This window comes from Pan paniscus, chromosome 3, assembly GCF_029289425.2.
Source record: "Pan paniscus chromosome 3, NHGRI_mPanPan1-v2.0_pri, whole genome shotgun sequence".
Lineage (NCBI taxonomy): Eukaryota > Metazoa > Chordata > Mammalia > Primates > Hominidae > Pan > Pan paniscus.
The window spans coordinates 115,702,754-115,721,991 of record NC_073252.2 but is presented as its reverse complement, the minus strand read 5'-3'; the positions used below and the strand labels follow the sequence as shown (position 1 = coordinate 115,721,991).

Below are 19,238 nucleotides of genomic sequence, written 5' to 3'. Positions count from 1 at the left end.
CTCTCCTGGTTGAGAACAGATTGCAAATCTCATTCTCATATCCCTGGAAGGAGGGCCTGAGACCAGGATTGATGGGATCAGAACAGTGAACTTATTCTCAGGACCTCTTGACTCAAGCACTAGCTGTGACAGAGAGGGGCAGGCTGGTCCCAGGCCACTGGAGGAACACTCAGGCAGGGCAACAACAGCTGCCTTGTGGATCTGCCACCAGGAAGGGTCGGCCCTCTCCATGGGAATGGCCAGATAGGAAGCTTCTGGAGAGGCTGGCAGGCATGCAGCATATGGTCCGAATGTGCCTTGGTCCTGCAGCAGTCTGTGGCAGTGGCAGAGGAATTTTTCCTTGGCGTGTGTGAGTACCTGGCCTCTCCTCTCCCTCCCTGGTTTGACAGCTGGCAGCAACAGCCTTAGGGCAGGATGCAGAACCCTGGGGAATGTCTTACCAGAATGGTACTACTGCAGCTTCCCACTGCTCAGGAGCCTGTGGGACTCCATGTGAGTTTGAGCAGTGCCTCTGTGTGATCTCAAGGGAGCTCCCAATGTCTGTCTGGAGGCCAGCAAGGGTTGAGGAGCTCTCCTGTAGCTAGGAATGCAAAAGTCCATGATAGGGATGTGGAGCCCCAAGGTTCTGTTACTTACCTCTTCCCTGGGTCAAGGGGCTGCTTCCAGTTCCTAGCAATCCTGCTGAACAGGCAGCCTTGCATCCCCTTTCCTCATTCTTGGTGTCTCCTGTTGCTTCTCTGTTGAATTCTAGTGTTCTTTCTCAGATGATCTATTTGTAGTGTGAATAACTACTCAATATTTTGGTTCCTCTGCATGAAAAATGTGTGTCTCAGCTGCATCTAGTCACCCATCTTGAACACTCATCCATGAATCATTTATTTTTAGATTGCTTGTCAATCTCACAAAACCTGTGGTGATATCTATAAATTGTACAAAAAAACATTGAATGGCAACAGATCAGGATGCATAACTGTATAAAAATACATGCATTTACTAAAAATGGATAAAGAATATGTATAGTCACAATTTGTTTTTCAGGATTCTGAGTAATCTGATCTTTGATTCATACGTAGCATTGAATAACTTGTTTCTCTTTCAAGAAGGTAAGCAGAAACATGTACATAAGCTGAAACAATAGCCAAAAATGCAGACATATTGTTCCCTTTTTCTGAGGACTAATTTTTTCCTGAAGTACAACTTTCCGTTTTTTTCTTTTTTTTCCCAAAGACAAACATTTCCTCCAATGATTATGCTTCTCTGAAAGGAAAACCAGTTTATATCAGAAGTATGCTAATAACTGTAATAATAGATCAAATATAACTTTAATGAAAGAGAGATAGCCTTGATGACATTTATTGTTTTTTGTTTACTTAGAAAGAAGAGCAATTAATCATTTCTCAAGATTTTGTCTCTTGCTTAGTCTAAACTCCTGATTTCATATAATTCATCTCCATGTGTTCTTACATAGAGTGGACTCCTCATATGGCTTGGAGAGAAACGTGTAGCAGAGCAAGGGCACTAGGCTATATTAAAAGCTCAATAAAGGGTCATTTATGCTCACTTTTTTCTTTTACTTCGCAGCACAATCAGTGTGATTCCTTCTTTGTGGCATATCAGCATCGAAATAAATTCAGAAATAATTCTGTGGGCAATATTTGAAAGAAAAAATTGTTAGTATAATAATCAGGCAAAAAATAAAATATAATGGACTTAAGTAGAGCCTGAGTTAACTATAAAGGAAGGAGGTAGAAAATATAGTGTGTATTTTTCAAAAGCATGTTTTTATCCTACAAAATCGGAAGATTTTCTTGTCATTTTTTCCAAGACTATGACTGAATTCTTATCCATAATTGAATTAAACTCAGCAAAGCATGCTGCACTGAATTGGCCAAATTCAGTCTAGCTAATCTTGATGGTAGAAACACTATATGTTCTGAAGCAATAAGCTGATGTAGATTCACTCACAAAATTATGATGGAGTAGAGTTTTATTTTGTTTTGTTTTGTTTCTTAAGACAGGGTCTTAACTCTGTTGCTTAAGCTGAAGTGCAGGAGTTGAGTTTTTAAAAGAAAGAATAGGAATATTGTGCCCACGCGTTTAAAAAATTTCTTGATGAAAATGAGAGATTCTGTTGACTGAAACTTAAATCTAACAATGGGAAGTAATTCCCATTATGGAATTTCCATTTCATTTTTAATTTAAATAATGAATAGAAGTCAAGTTAGTACAAAGTCAGTAGGATGAGAAGCCAACAAAAAAAATGGATATTTGACTCTACCTGCAAGGAAGGGGAATAATATGACCTCAAGATATATCTGCCATCCTAAGATATACATGCAAAATTTTACATAAGTTAAATTTACTAATAAACAGTTTTAAAAGACAAATATCTGCTAATAAAATATAAGTTAAGTTAGTATACATTTTGCTTTCAATTTTATTAGTTGCTATACATTTATTTAAATATTCTTAAGATTTATAATTTTAAAATGTTGTTGCTGTCATTTGTAATGATCAGCTCCCTACTGTGCCTGGGTACACAACAATATTTGGGCTTTAGGAAGATGATTCAAAACATGTAGATGTATTATTTGAAGTGTCCTGTATATTTCAAATTTTTATTTTGGAATTTTTTATAATTATGCAACATAGGTTACCTTTTTGTCTGTGAGGAAAAGAGACAAAGAGGCATAATTGTTATAATCTACATTCCTGGGAATTTGAGGCATTTAGTTGGGCCCTGTAATAATCTAACTATTGAAAAGCTCTCCTTTCTGAAGCCGCACCTCAATTGTGACCATGCTGCCACCACCATGTCAGCAGATTGGTGCTCTCCCCTAGTAATGAAGATGTGCTCTGTGGATAGATGTTCAATGCACAGAAAGGAGGTCTTCTTGTGAATCGTTCTTCTGTACGTCTGCTCCTCATGACAGACTCTTGGTCAGATTTCTGCCTTCCAAACACATCTTAACCCATAGTTTTGCTCTCTCTGAAGAAAAATCACAGTCGTGACATCTGATCAGTTTGTGGGGAGTTAGTTCTCATGGATGGCTTTTTCCAGGTGTCACTTTTACTCCTCAAAATACTATGTTAAAGTTGCAAAGGTTTCTTGAAAACCTGAAAAATACATGACAATGTGCTCAGAAGAATAGCTAAGACATAAAAGATGCTATATAAGTGTTTCAAAGGCACTATTGTAGATTTCCTCCCCCCCCAGATTTAAAGGAAATTAAGGTTATAAAATGTTAAATGATAAACTTGAGGGACTGCAATGGGAAATTGTTTATAAGTGAAATAATTATGTAGAAGCTGGATAGACTCTTGTGCCACAATGCCATATACTTTAATGTTATTAACTTAATTTGCATTTCTTAAAAGTTCACCGAAACTAGTCTAATCTCATTTTTATTTGTTTCTCCACTGTTTCTCTTGAGTCTTTCAAATACCTAATTTTTACTTATTTCTTAATATTGCATCTTAAAGATGAGGAAATTGGGGCACAGAAAAATAGAAGTACTTGCCCGGGGTCATACAGCTGGTCAGTAGAAGAGCTAGGATTTTAATCCTAGCTACAGCTCCAGAGACCGTGCTTTTAATTACTGTGACATCCTTTCCTGCTTGATATTTGACTGAACACCCTATGTAACTTTTCTTTTATTGGTTTAATAATGAGCTAATAGTAATTGCATGTTTACTACACATTAGGCTATATTGTTGGTGATAAGGATAACCTGAAAAAGTCCTCAAGTGATTGTTCGCACATATAACTGCATAGTAAATATTATTTCTTCATAAATGTATTCCCAGTATTGTCTACAAGTCACAGAAGAAATAATTGAGACAATGGAACCAACTATAACTCATAGAGAGAAATCTCTGCCAAGGCCTAAGAAGAGGTCTTCACAGTATCCCCAGCCCAAACCCTTCAGTACTCGTATATCCAACTTAAATTTCTCTGACTGCATTTTACGCCTATTTCATCTAGCCTTGTCCATAGGTAGAGATGGGAATAGTTGTCCACTATTTCCTCTGTATGGACATTTTGTATGTTTGAAAGTTATTATATTATATATTGTCACGTCTAATGTGCAAGTTGCTTAAATTCAGTTACTTTGCCTTTTCCTATAAATTTTATTTCCCAACTCCTAAAATGTATTTTAACAAAAGGTTTCTTTTAATATTTATGTTGAAATATAATTTGTCTGACATAATGTTTTTTTTTAAATCAATTGTTTACACTTAGAGAAATATATGAAACAAGTTTATTATCCATTTTAATGTTGGATTCCTTCTATATTAAAAATGTTTTAATATATTAGAGGAGGAAAATACTAGGATAATTTTATAAAAGGAAAAATGAATGAGTAATTAGTTACAATACTGTAATTTTAAAGAAGCAGGGCAATGCTACGTGGTACATTGAAGCATTTGTTTTATTCTTGTCCAATGTCAGGGCAAAGTCATTGGCAGTTGTAATTGTCAAGTTCTCAGTGGTAGCTCTGATATCTTGCCAAGGTATTTCAGAAAAAACAATCATATTTATTTAAATGTCCAACCCAAGGGTCTTAGTGTTACCTTATCTATGCAGATAAAGTTTAAAGCAAATCAAAATTTAAAAACCTCACAAAAATTAGTATTGTTTTATATATTTAATCAGAATTACTTATTTTAGGAACAGGAAACTTTTTTTGGGAGCATGTTTATGACAATTATATATGTCTTGTATAATAAATAGCCTATTTTAAAGTAATGCAGAAGAAGGGCAACACAAATAAAGTTTTATCTTTATAAAAGACTATTGATTTTCTGAGAGTCCACTGGAAATAATGAAGTAAAAAGAGATCTTTGGCTGCCAGCTTTTCAGCATCACTCCTAACACAGTGACACAGTGTTCCAAGTGCTCTAAAAGAAAAGAAGTGATTAGAGACTTGATGGATGATCCCCTCAATTCATTTCTTAGAGGAAAAAAATTTCCCTCTCTTACAGCTAGAACCACATGAATTGCTCAAATCCAGATGATCGGATAAATTCGTTATTGAAATGACAATGAAAGTAATTGCATTGTTAAGATTGTCAACTTTTTTTTTTTTTAAATAACCCCTCTGGCAATCCAGACATATTGATATTAGTAACAAAGGGAAAGAACAGTTTTATAAACAATATCCTTTAAAATTCTCCAAATACAACATCATTGCATTGCACTTTTGCTGTGACTAATAAAGAATGGATTTTTTGAGGTCCGTCAGGTAGTGTTTGAACAAATGTACCTTTTGTACTCATAGATTTGAAATAAGGAAAAACATCTCAGTTGTTTACAAGGCTTTCCTCCTCATTTTATACATTTTTATTTTTGGTGTTAAAAAAGGCATAGTTAAGCTTGGTTAGCTAATTTTATATGCATACAGTTGGAAAGGATGAGGTTTTTTATTATTATGGCCTGTTTAGACATATACGCTTATATGGGAATTTTAACTAGAATATAAATAAGATGTATGGAAAGGATAATTAATATAAACTAAGAATGATATTGCCTAAATAAATGATTATTTTATAAAATCTTCTCTTTCTTTGTAATATTATTTCAGGCATTAAAAAGGAAATGGCATAATAGAGCAATGACTGCAAATTATTCCTTTTGTTTGAATACCTCTGTCAGTCTTTCACGTTTGATATACGTGTTTTTGAAATGTAAGCCTATAGCTTAAGCTAAACCAAATAGTTCAAGAAGTAAGTTTTCTCTGGTGAAAGGCTAGGGTAACGGTAAACCTGTTTCACATTTTTTTGGTATAAATTCAGATTTTCTGTTTGAAGTTATGTCCTTCCTTGCTACATTTTGATTTGGCACATATAACTAATACTGAAAGTGTGATTGTTTATGGCTAAACTGTGGACTTCATTTGTGTAAATTGTGGATGATTTCTAAGCTTGGAACACAGGTACTCTGAATTCCCTATGAAAAACAAAATCTTATTTACAGAGGAAAAAATTAAAGATGATCTTTTTTTTAAGGGAATGAAAGGAAGTAGAAATAATGTTATATATAAAACATAATTTGTGATAATTTTTAGTGTTTGGAAAGCTTTCTTAGTGAAAAAAATAAAATTTTCCTCTATGTAATCTTCACATTAAAGAGCAAAAGCTGGATGTGATACTGTCTTAATCTCCTCTTTTCATGCCCATGTTATACAAAGTTAGGGGACTGACTTAAATTTCCTTTTCTTAACCTCTATCTTGATGGCCATAATCGTTATTCATATTTTCTTCCCTGTTTGGTCAAAAATTGTTAGGTGTTATAAATTTCAAAATGTTCCTGTTTCCTTAGGGCAAGTTGTGCTATTTTACATCTTTATGAGAACTATGATTTGAAATTGTTCTTGACTCACTCTATGAAAAATATGCAATTTATTGTAATCTAATGAATTAAATGTTGATAAACTATTTGACTCAGTAGCATTTTTACTGAAAAATTCAGTGGATAAATGATGTCTCCTGCTACTTTAAAGTACATCAAAACCAGAGCTGGGATTGAACTAAGTTAGTGAATCCTCTCTTTTTTCTTTTTCCTCACACATCCTATTCAATGTGTGATCAGGAAGGCCTCCACGGGCTGAGACAGATTTGGCTTCTCTCTTGGAAACCTTGGTTTGCTCTAGCGATGCGCTGAACTCTTCAATTTTGATACCTGTGTTAGTCTGTTTTCCTGCTGCTGATAAAGACATATCTCAGACTGGGAAATTTACAAAAGAAAGAAGTTGGGTGGTTCCAAGATGGCTGAATAAGAACAGCTCCAGTCTACAGCTCCCAGCATGAGTGATGCAGAAGACGGGTGATTTCTGCATTTCCAACTGAGGAACGCAGCTCCTCACCAGCAATGGAAAAAAGGTGGATAGAGAATGACATTGATGAGTTGAGAGAAGAAGGCTTCAGACGACCAAACTTCTCCGAGCTAAAGGAGGAAGTTCGAATCCATCGCAAAGAAGTTAAAAAACTTGAAAAAAGATTAGACGAATGGCTAACTAGAATAACCAACATAGAGAAGTCCTTAAATAATCTGATGGAGCTGAAAACCGTGGCACAAGAACTACGTGACGAATGCACAAGCTTCAGTAGCTGGTTTGATCAATTGGAAGAAAGGGTATCAGTGATTGAAGATCAAATGAATGAAATGAAGTAAGAAGAGAAGTTTAGAGAAGAAAGAATAAAAAGAAACGAACAAAGCCTCCAAGAAATATGGGACTATGTGAAAAGACCAAATCTACATCTGATTGGTGTGCCTGAAAGTGACGGGGAGAATGGAACCAAGTTGGAAAACACTCTGCAGGATATTATCCAGGAGAACTTCCCCAACCTAGCAAGGCAGGCCAACATTCAAATTCAGGAAATACAGAGAACGCCACAAAGATACTTCTCGAGAAGAGCAACTCCAAGACACATAATTGTCAGATTCACCAAAGTTGAAATGAACTTAGCTTAATTAGATGGTCAGCTCCTAAGATAACAAATGCTACAATAAGCTCCAATTGTGGTGAATTTCTGTAACTTGAAGAATATCATTCAATTTTCTTTGAAACATTAGACCCTTGTGAATTTGTTCTATTCATTGAATTTGGTCCTATTACTTCATCCAATAATTGAATTAAACCTGCTTTAAAATAGTATTAATTGAAGTTTACAAAAAAATGTATTTATATATTTAAGTTCTACTGAGAGAAAGAAAACCTACTCCTACATCTACTTTAAATTACATTTGACATCCTAGTCATGAATGATAATATCATAAAGGTTAAGTTTTAAAATACCACTTTGGTAGTATTATGGAGGATAAAGTGGAAGATAACCAGAATGTAGTGATTAGCAGGCAATTTCTATCACACAAGAAAGAAGTATTAGAATTCTGGAAGGGGGATTTGTTGAAGTGATTGACAAGAAAGGGAGATATGTGTGGAAATGTTAAGACAGCAGAAGAGCCACATTAGATCTGGCATGAAAGAAACATGACATATACAATGACTTTCTGATATTTGGTTTGAAAGACCCGATGAATTCTTGTGCTCCAAATGAGATTTAAGATAAAAAATATCTATTTTGAGTTAAAGTTGTACACTTGGAAAATACATGTGTGGCTAAGTGAATGCTTCATTAAAGAAAAATCAGTGTTTTTTTTTTAAACATTTTACTAGAAAACGAAAAGCAGATGTAGAAAAGCACACATATGTGTAGCTCAATGAGATATTTTAGGGTGAACAACCTTGTAACTACCACTCTAGTCAATAAATAAAAACTTGCCAGCTACCTAGAGATCTCTCCATAATTCCTATACCATTTCCAACCTTCTCTCTCCTCCCAAAAGTGATAACTATTCTGACTATTTTAGTTATCACTCCCTATATTTCTTTATAATGTTACATCCAAGTGAGGATTCCTAGGTAACATAATTTAGTAGTACTAAAATTTTGCTATTTTAAAGCCTTTTATAGTCTGCTGAAAAACACTGCATATTTGACCTGTAGAGAATATCTCATAATCTGAATTTTATAGGCAGCAAAATCATGTCTACATTATCTCTTTTTTGTGATATTATCAGAAGTGGTTCTAATGCATCAATTCATTAATTCACTGGGGAATTTCCTCTGTTATTTATATTAATTTATTAATTGAACACTTTTATGAAGAGACATAGCCCCTCGTCTTGTACTTGGTTAACCAATGGAAAATTCAAATTGGAAAGGCTTGATAAATGCTTGACTCTGTCCTGCTTTATATCCATATTCAAGAGAATTAATTGGTTGCCTGTTATCCTTCAACATTTACCAATTAGTTTTTAAGTGTATTATTATGAAATATTTTGTCTATCACTAGCCACTAAAAGCCTCTACAAATTGGCTTTTGAATCATTTTGACATGATTATAATGGCCTTGGATGGCTTCCTTGATGTATGATATGGAGTCAGACATACTAGTTTCATTTTCCACATTCCCTGCTCCAGTCCTGAAATCAGCCATATCCCCACAGAGCCTCACTTTCTTTTAGTGATGAGTGATCATTTAAGACTATAATCTGGGAGTTAAGTGTGCTCATTTCAGCTGGACTGTGTTACATAACTATGTAGTCAGCAAAATATAAAAAATTAGCGTTTCAATAGCATGATTGATATTGATAATTCCAATTCAAATGCAGGTTTCGTGTTTTCCTTTTTTTTCTTTTTAGCTTAACACCTTCTATATTCCATCTATATTTCTCCAACTCTAGAAACCCTTATTCTCGAGATCACAAATGATGATAATTACTCACTTGTTTTATACAGCATTAGACACACAATAATTTTGGAATAATAATATGAATATTCCACTGCTTATATAATTAATAAGAACAGTCAAAAGTATTTTTTCATAAAAGATCTCCTCCTTTATGCCATCATTTAAAAATATCAGAGCACATAGCTATTCAAACAATACTCTTTCCACAACAACCTTCATTTTGTTTTATATCTATAAACATCCATAAGTTTAGTGCTCACCACTCACCGTTATAGTGATGTTTTCTATTCATCTTAGTTGTCTGAAGTTCATGCTTTAGTAAATTCCCTATGAAGGGCTCAAGGGAACAATATTTTTTAAGTTCTTTCATATTGATAATAGTTTGAACTCAGTTTTGCTGAGTTTAAAATCTTTATTTGTTTTCGTTGCATATCTTGAATATACTATATCTTTCATTTACTTCTGTTTTCTTTGGGGTTAAATGTCATTGTCAATGAGACTAATGATAAACTAGTTCTTTCTCCTTGATTAATTAATTAACCTAATATCAAAAAGTTGTCCTTTTTCTTTGAAGCCCCGTATGTGTTGGCATTGGTCATTTTGGGACCATATTCTTATGTATGTGAAGTGATATGTTCTTTGTTGTTGTTGTTGAGATGGAGTTTAACTCTTTTTTGCCCAGGCTGGAGTGCAGTGGCGCGATCTTGGCTCACTGCAACCTCCGCCTCCCGGGTTCAAGCGATTCTCCTACCTCAGCCTCCCAAGTAGCTGGGATTACAGGCACATGCCACACCTGGCTAATTTTGCATTTTTAGTAAAGACGGGTTTCACCATGTTGGCCAGGCTGGTATCGAACTCCTGACCTCAGGTGATCTGCCCACCTCGGCCTCCCAAAGTGCTGGGATTACAGGCATGAGCCACCGTGCCCGGCTGATATGCTGTCTTAATATGTAATTTAAAACTCTTCTTTATATTAGGAAGTTTTCCTGAATTGAAATTTCTAGTGCTGTTTTCTTTTTCGTTTATTCCTCTTCCATCCTTTGGGCTGTTATTGTCTATTGAAAATTCTTCCTTTGCCTATCTTCAATAGTTGTCACTTTCTAATGTTTTTTAGCCTCTTCTTTCATTTACTCTGATTTTTAAAAAGGTTCCACTTTTTTACCTTTTATTAATGTTAAGGTGTTACCTATTTTATGTTTCTCTTATTCTTTATTTCTGAAAAGTTGGATTTTTTTTTGTTTCTCTTTCCTGAGTTCTCTTAATATACTTCTCAGGTTTTCGTTCATGTCATTCTTGAATAGCTTTTTTTAATCTTAAGTCATTTTAATTTTACTTTAGGTCATTTTGAATGACCTATAGTATTTTATAGTTTGTCTATACAGTATCTTTTTCTTATACTTTCATACAAAAATTTTGTATGGAATTTGACCTCAATATTTTTATATCTTATTTTGATGCAAAATTATTTTTGCTTGTAAACTTTTGGAAGGTGGTCTGTTTCTAGGAGATTTTCTAAATTTCTCTCAATTCCTTTTTTTGTTTTCATGTAATGTCAACACTGTAGTAGCTTGCTTTCTGATTTCCTGGTTTTGGTTTTTTCTTCACTTTTCTCTGAAACTTCACTTAACCTTTATCTCTATTGTCATTATTTTACTCAATTTTTATTTCAAGTAGGTAGTTTCTCTTATGCCTAGGAAACCTAACTCGCTTATTTTGAGATTTTCCAGGGGCCAAACTGCACCTTTTCATGTTGTCTTACTGTGGACTTCTCAACTCACTTCATATTGGATTTGGCAAAAGCTCTCTCAGTTCTGCTGCTGTCTTCAAATTGGAATGCTATGACAAGATACCTTGTTGCTTTTTCTGCTTTGTCCGGCAGAAAGGCTGCTATCATGTGACTCTTATGGTTGTTGATGGTTGGCTCTCAATCATTTGTATTTTGAAGTTTGTAGGAATACCTTGCCTTCTCAATTTGCTGTAAATGTTGCTTATAAGTTTTGGGCATATGATCTAGTTGTTTTGTGTGCTTTACTATCCAGCTGCTCTCTGTATGTTTATGAGACTCAAAAACTATGTTGCCATAGCCATCCTTCCATAATGTCCACCCTCCCTTTCCTTTTTGATTTCATGAAACAGTGTTTAAGAGAACTGACTCTGGAACTGGGGTTATCTGGGTTCAAATTCCATCTCTACTACTTATATTATATTCAGTGGTACTTTGGTGCATTTCTCAATGCTAGAATTGTGATTAGAATATGCTTTATTGTTAATAAGATTAAATGAATTAATATTATTAAAGCACTTATAATTATGCCTGGTACATGGCGAGTGCAACAAATGTGTTTGTTAAATAAATTAAACTGAGGTTTGATATATATGAGTCATTTAAAATTCAGTTAGTATACCATTCAAAAGCATAGGAAAATACCATCAATAATATTCTTGTATTATCTTGCTCAAAAAATTATAAATCATGTTCTAATTGGTTAGATACATAAGGTTGTTTTGTATAAGGAAAAGACCACTGAGTCAATGAAAGGTCAGGTAAATAAACTTACTAATAATTAAACACAACAGTGTAAGATGGTATAATTAATTTAAAACAATAAATGTACCATAACGTTATTTCAACAAAGACCTAATTTGGTTACTTATGTTTTGGAGTATTAATCAGGAAAATAATTGTCAGTGTTCCTGATGTTAATTAGATATTGACTTCAACATAAGACAATGAACTTTCAAGATATCTTCTGTCTTCATGATTTAAGATGTCACATTTCAATGGCTCCTTGACAATTTCATCTTTAATATTCACTGTGCAGAAAACACAATCAACAGTTGCCTATTTTCAATGACCCACAGCATATGGATATAATTTGAAATAGGAATAGTTTAGGCTTGATGAAAGGAAGGGCTTCAGGAATGTGAAATAACTTTATGAATGTGAAAATTTGGAAATGAGAATGTAGAATTCTTTTTCATAGGCATTTAAAGAATAGGATGGTTATTCTAGGATATATTGATATGATTCTTTTACACTGATCATTTATTAGGAAAAGAATAATAATAACAATGATATTAGGGAAAATTATTTGTTGAGAAAATAATATGATTAAAGGTAATAATAATTATAATACACAAAAGCTAAATGATTATGAAGAACAAGGGGAAAACAAATATTATATAAAATCCTATACGAGACTGTCAATGTAACACTTGAGAAAAAATATATAAAACATTTTTTTAAAGGGACTAGCTTTATAAACATTCAAAATTTAGAGAAAAGAGAACAAGCCAGTTACATTAACAAGGAGCATAAGTCCCTTGTTAGAGAAAGCATAGTGAATCAATCAGAGTTAGTGTGCTGGCTAATATGTTGTCTTTTGATTGGTTTCTCCATTATTGGCCTATCAAGGTTCATTTTATGTGTGTTTCGACTTTCTACAGGTTATTGGTTTGTCTTTTCATCCACAGCACAGCTCAAAATGAGCACAGCTTCCCCACAGAGTGAGTGCTATGAGCAATGTAGCAGTTCATCTGCTTCAAGATCTTCTTCCCACTACCAGGTGTGTTACTCAACATGAGGCCAAAAGTGTGGGCTATTTTCACTGTGAAAAGACAGCAGTGAAATCTGAAATATTAGCATGTGGTGTGAATATAAGTCACTCCTCACTGTGGTTGCATCCAGGTCTCCTCTGCATGATGTGCCTTTTTCAGGCTCAGAAGAAATGGGTCATTTTTTTTTCTTCCTTTAAATCCCTTTCGTGGATTAAATTTTTCAAATGCAAAATCTGTTTAAGGCCAAAGTAAATCTACTAACTTCTGTTGCTTAGCATTCCAAAACATGGCCCATGGCATGGATAATAAAGAGTAATTAGAATATGTATTAATAAAACAGAGCAGTGAAAATTGGCGTTATTTCAATTTACAAAATTCCTACTTTCAAATATTTATCCTGAATTTGCCATGATGTTCAAAGGAATGGGATATTGCAGTACCAGGCTATATCTATGAGCCCTAATTTTGCATTTTTACAATCTACTTGCTACCAACTTATAATATGATTGTGTGCTTCTAACAAATAATATTGATAAAATTGTGACACGAAAGCTTTTCCTACATGAAGATTATATGTCTGAGCAAATAATAAAAAATTGAATCAATCATTTCAGGTGTCAAAATATTTTTCAGTTTCAATATTTTGAAACATTCCTCATTTTTTAGATGTTGTTGGACACTTTATATTTGTTATCAGTGGTTGATTTTAGTTATATTTTGCATGTGACTTAACTGAATAAATTATAATGGACACAAAGGCATTTGTTATCGTCTCTGCAAAGTTGATCTGATTTCATTTTATGTTATTCATTATTAGTATTAGTAATCATTTCTCAGTTCCTGGTTAGAATACTAACTAAGAAGATTTGCTGCTAATATTATGGCAATTGATTTTTAAAAATGTTTGCTTTATAAAAAAAGTAGCATTCATCTTATTTTCCTTGTGGTCATTTAATTTCCATTGTTTGAACAGATGAATGTTACATCTTTTATTGAGCACTAGGAAGTAAATAATACTTTTATTTTCTATTGAAGATAATTATTCAATTGTTTTCCTATCCTTTTCTTTTGCACAATGAATTGTCTCAATGGTAACTTGTCATATCACTTTTCAAAATAAGCTTTAGCAAAAAATAGAGAATACAGTACAAAATTGTTTGGTTAAGAGAATGCATATGTTATTATGTGAGTATATACACTTCTATATACAATATACATATACAATATACAAATTCACACGTAATTTCAAAGGGAAAATAGTCATATCTTTTATAGCAAGTTTCAGTCTATATCGTCTTAAATAACTCCAAGACATAAATTGTCAGATTCACCAAAGTTGAAATGAAGGAAAAAATGTTAAGGGCAGCCAGAGAGAAAGGTCGGGTTACCCACAAAGGGAAACCCATCAGACTAACAGCAGATCTCTCAGCAGAAACTCTACAAGCCAGAAGAGAATGGGGGCCAATATTCAACATTCTTAAAGAAAAGAATTTTCAACCCAGAATTTCATATCCAGCCAAACTAAGCTTCGTAAGTGAAGGAGAAATAAAATCCTTTACAGACAAGCAAATGCTGAGAGATTTTGTGACCACCAGGCCTGCCCTAAAAGAGCTCCTGAAGGAAGCACTAAACATGGAAAGGAACAACTGGTACCAGCCACTGCAAAATCATGCCAAAATGTAAAGACCATCGAGACTAGGAAGAAATTGCATCAACTAACGAGCAAAATAACCAGCTGACATCATAATGACAGGATCAAATTCACACATAACAATATTAACTTTAAATGTAAATGGATTAAATGCTTCAATTAAAAGACACAGACTGGCAAATTGGATAAAGAGTCAAGACCCATCAGTGGATTGTATTCAGGAAACCCATCTCACCTGCAGAGGCACACATAGGCTCAAAATAAAAGGATGGAGGAAGATCTACCAAGCAAATGGAAAACAAAAAAAGGCAGGGGTTGCAATCCTAGTCTCTGATAAAACAGACCTTAAACCAACAAAGATCAAAAGAGACAAAGAAGGCCATTACATAATGGTAAAGGGATCAATTCAACAAGAAGAACTAACTATCCTAAATATATATGCACCCAATACAGAAGCACACAAATTCATAAAGCAAGTCCTGAGTGACCTGCAAAGAGACTTAGACTCCCACACATTAATAATGGGAGATTTTAACACCCCACTGTCAACATTAGGCAGATCAACGAGACAGAAAGTCAACAAGGATACCCAGGAATTGAACTCAGCTCTCCACCAAGCGGACCTAATAGACATCTACAGAACTCTCCACCCCAAATCAACAGAATATACATTTTTTTCAGCACCACACCACATCTATTCCAAAATTGACCACATAGTTGGAAGTAAAGCTCTCCTCAGCAAATGTAAAAGAACAGAAATTATAACAATCTCTCAGACCAAAGTGCAATCAAACTAGAACTCAGCATTAAGAAACTCACTCAAAACTGATCAACTACATGGAAACTGAACAACCTGCTCCTGAATGACTACTGGGTACATAATGAAATGAAGGCAGAAATAAAGATGTTCTTTGAAACTAATGAGAACAAAGACACAACATACCAGAATCTCTGGGACACATTCAAAGCAGTGTGTAGAGGGAAATTTATACCACTAAATGCTCACAAGAGAAAGCAGGAAAGATCCAAAATTGACACCCTAACATCACAATGAAAAGAACTAGAAAAGCAAGAGCAAACACATTCAAAAGCTAGCAGAAGGCAAGAAATAACTAAAATCAAAGCAGAACTGAAGGAAATAGAGACACAAAAAACCCTTCAAAAAATTAATGAATCCAGGAGCTGGTTTTTTGAAAAGATCAACAAAATTGATAGACCGCTAGCAAGACTAATAAAGAAAAAAAGAGAGAAGAATCAAATAGATGCAATAAAAAAGGATAAAGGGGATATCACCACCGATGCCACAGATATACAAACTACCATCAGAGAATACTACAAACACTTCTATGCAAATAAACTAGAAAATCTAGAAGAAATGGATAAATTCCTCAACACATACACTCTCCCAAGACTAAACCAGGAAGAAGTTGAATCTCTGAATAGACCAATAACAGGATCTGAAATTGTGGCAATAATCAATGGCTTACCAACCAAAAAGAGTCCAGGACCAGATGGATTCACAGCCGAATTCTACCAGAGGTACAGGAGAAACTGGTAGCATTCCTTCTGAAACTATTCCAATCAATAGAAAAAGAGGGAATCCTCCCTAACTCATTTTATGAGGCCAGCATCATCCTGATACCAAAGCTTGGCAGAGACACAACGAAAAAAGAGAAATTTGACCAATATCCTTGATGAACATTGATGCAAAAATCCTCAATAAAATACTGGCAAACGGAATCCAGCAGCACATCAAAAAGTTTATCCACCATGATCAAGTGGGCTTCATCCCTGGGATGCAAGTCTGGTTCAATATATGCAAATCAATAAATGTAATCCAGCATATAAACAGACCAAAGACAAAAACCACATGATTATCTCAATAGATGCAGAAAAGGCCTTTGACAAAATTCAACAACCCTTCATGCTAAAAACTCTCAATAAATTAGGTATTGATGGGACATATCACAAAATAATAAGAGCTATCTATGACAAACCCACAGCCAATATCATACTGAATGGGCAAAAACTGGAAGCATTCCCTTTGAAAACTGGCACAAGACAGGGATGCCCTCTCTCACCACTCCTATTCAACATTGTGTTGGAAGTTCTGGCCAGGGCAATTAGGCAGGAGAAGGAAATAAAGGGTATTCAATTAGGAAAAGAGGAAGTCAAATTGTCCCTGTTTGCAGACGACATGATTGTATATCTAGAAAACCCCATTGTCTCAGCCCAAAATCTCCTGAAGTTGATAAGCAACTTCAGCAAAGTCTCAGGATACAAAATCAATGTACAAAAATCAGAAGCATTCTTATACACCAATAACAGACAAACAGAGAGCCAAATCATGAGTGAACTCCCATTCACAATTGCTTCAAAGAGAATAAACTACCTAGGAATCCAACTTACAAAGGACGTGAAGGATCTCTTCAAGGAGAACTACAAACCACTGCTCAATGAAATAAAAGAGGATACAAAGAAATGGGAGAACATTCCATGCTCATGGGTAGGAAGAATCAATACCGTGAAAAGGGCCATACTGCCCAAGGTAATTTATAGATTCAATGCCATCCCCATCAAGCTACCAATGACTTTCTTCACAGAATTGGAAAAAACTACTTTAAAGTTCATATGGAACCAAAAAAGAGCCCACATTGCCAAGTCAATCCTAAGCCAAAAGAACAAAGCTGGAGGCATCACGCTACCTGACTTCAAGCTATACTACAAGGCTACAGTAACCAAAACAGCATGGTACTGGTACCAAAACAGCGATATAGATCAATGGAACAGAACAGAGCCCTGAGAAATAAAGCCGCATATCTACAACTATCTGATCTTTGACAAACCTGAGAAAAACAAGCAATTGGGAAAGGATTCCCTATTTAATAAATGGTGCTGGGAAAACTGGCTAGCCATATGTAGAAAGCTGAAACTGGATCCCTTCCTTACACGTTATACAAAAATCAATTCAAGATGGATTAAAGACTTAAACGTTAGACCTAAAACCATAAAAACCCTAGAAGAAAACCTAGGCATTACCATTCAGGACATAGGTATGGGCAAGGACTTCATGTCTAAAACACCAAAAGCAATGGCAACAAAAGCCAAAATTGACAAATGGGATCTAATTAAACTAAAGAGCTTCTGCACAGCAAAAGAAACTACCATCAGAGTGAACAGGCAACCCACAAAATGGGAGAAAATTTTTGCAACCTACTCATCTGACAAAGGGCTAATATCCAGAAGCTACAATGAACTCAAACAAATTTACAAGGAAAAAACAAACAACCCCATCAAAAAGTGGGCAAAGGATATGAACAGACACTTCTCAAAAGAAGACATTTATGCAGCCAAAAAACACATGAAAAAATGCTCACCATCACTGGCCATCAGAGAAATGCAAATCAAAACCACAATGAGATATCATCTCACACCAGTGTGAATGGCAATCATTAAAAAGTCAGGAAACAACAGGTGCTTGTGAGGATGTGGAGAAATAGGAACACTTTTACACTGTTGGTGGGACTGTAAACTAGTTCAACCATTGTGGAAGACAGTGTGGCGATTCCTCAGGGATCTAGAACTAGAAATACCATTTGACCCAGCCATCCCATTACTGGGTATATACCCAAAGGACTATAAATCATGCTGCTATAAAGGCACATGCACACATATGTTTATTGTGGCACTATTCACAATAGCAAAGACTTGGAACCAACCCAAATGTCCAACAATGATAGACTGGATTAAGAAAATGTGGCACATATACACCATGGAATACTATGCAGCCATAAAAAATGATGAGTTCATGTCCTTTGTAGGGACATGGATGAAGTTGGAAATCATCATTCTCAGTAAACTATCGCAAGAACAAAAAACCAAACACCACATATTCTCACTCATAGGTGGGAATTGAACAATGAGAACACATGGACACAGGAAGGGGAACATCACACTCTGGAGACTGTTGTGGAGTGGGGGGATTGGGGAGGGATAGCATTGGGAGATATACCTAATGCTAGATGACGAGTTAGTGGGTGCAGTGCACCAGCATGTCACATGCATACATATGTAACTAACCTGCACATTGTGCACATGTACCCTAAAACTTAAAGTATAATAATAAAATAATAATAATAATAATAATAAACCAAGAGGTATCACAAACTTAAGTTATTAGACATTTAAAATTCTTTACTGCATCAAAATAACTTTGGAAATATTTGGGTATAAAACTGAGGTATTCAGGGTAAGAAATTGGTGGATAGGGAATTAGTTAATATAATTTATTAGTGCTTTGAAATAGACAAAAATTACATATAACTTTTGAGCAAAATTTTAAAGATGTTAAAGATTTTTTGTAATTCTCTAATACCAACATCCACTTACCCTTGCCCCTACCCTTTTTGGTATAACTTTTGGCATTTATTTTTTGATAATTTCTTTTTCCTCTGGGCAATTGATCAGGCCTCACTTCATCTGAACTACCCTTCCTGTTTCAGGGCAGAGATCAAATCTTCCTAGACAATGATCCAGTAAGTGAGAATTTCAAATCAATTCCCCCATTCCAGCTCACCTACTTGGATACTAAGATCACCACTTACCATTCAAAATTTATTAGCATCTTCAGTTTTCTCTTTATTAAAATTGTATGTACTATAATGACTGTGGGCAACAGAAGTCAACATTCTTGGTGACTCATGCTATTAAGACCAGGGCTACTAGTTTTACATACTGTATTTCTCAGGATCCTTTCAAATGCAAGTTTGAA

At 34.8% G+C, this 19,238-nt stretch overlaps 1 long non-coding RNA gene across 1 annotated transcript in view; it reads right to left on the bottom strand.

Moving 5' to 3' along the window:
• Window positions 1-868: 868 nt before the first annotated feature.
• Window positions 869-19,238, bottom strand: part of LOC134730282 (uncharacterized) — a 116,377-nt gene continuing 98,007 nt past the window's right edge. The window contains exon 5 of the long non-coding RNA XR_010112013.1: window positions 869-3,117. This is a non-coding gene — a long non-coding RNA (uncharacterized LOC134730282). The remainder of the gene's footprint in view (window positions 3,118-19,238) is intronic.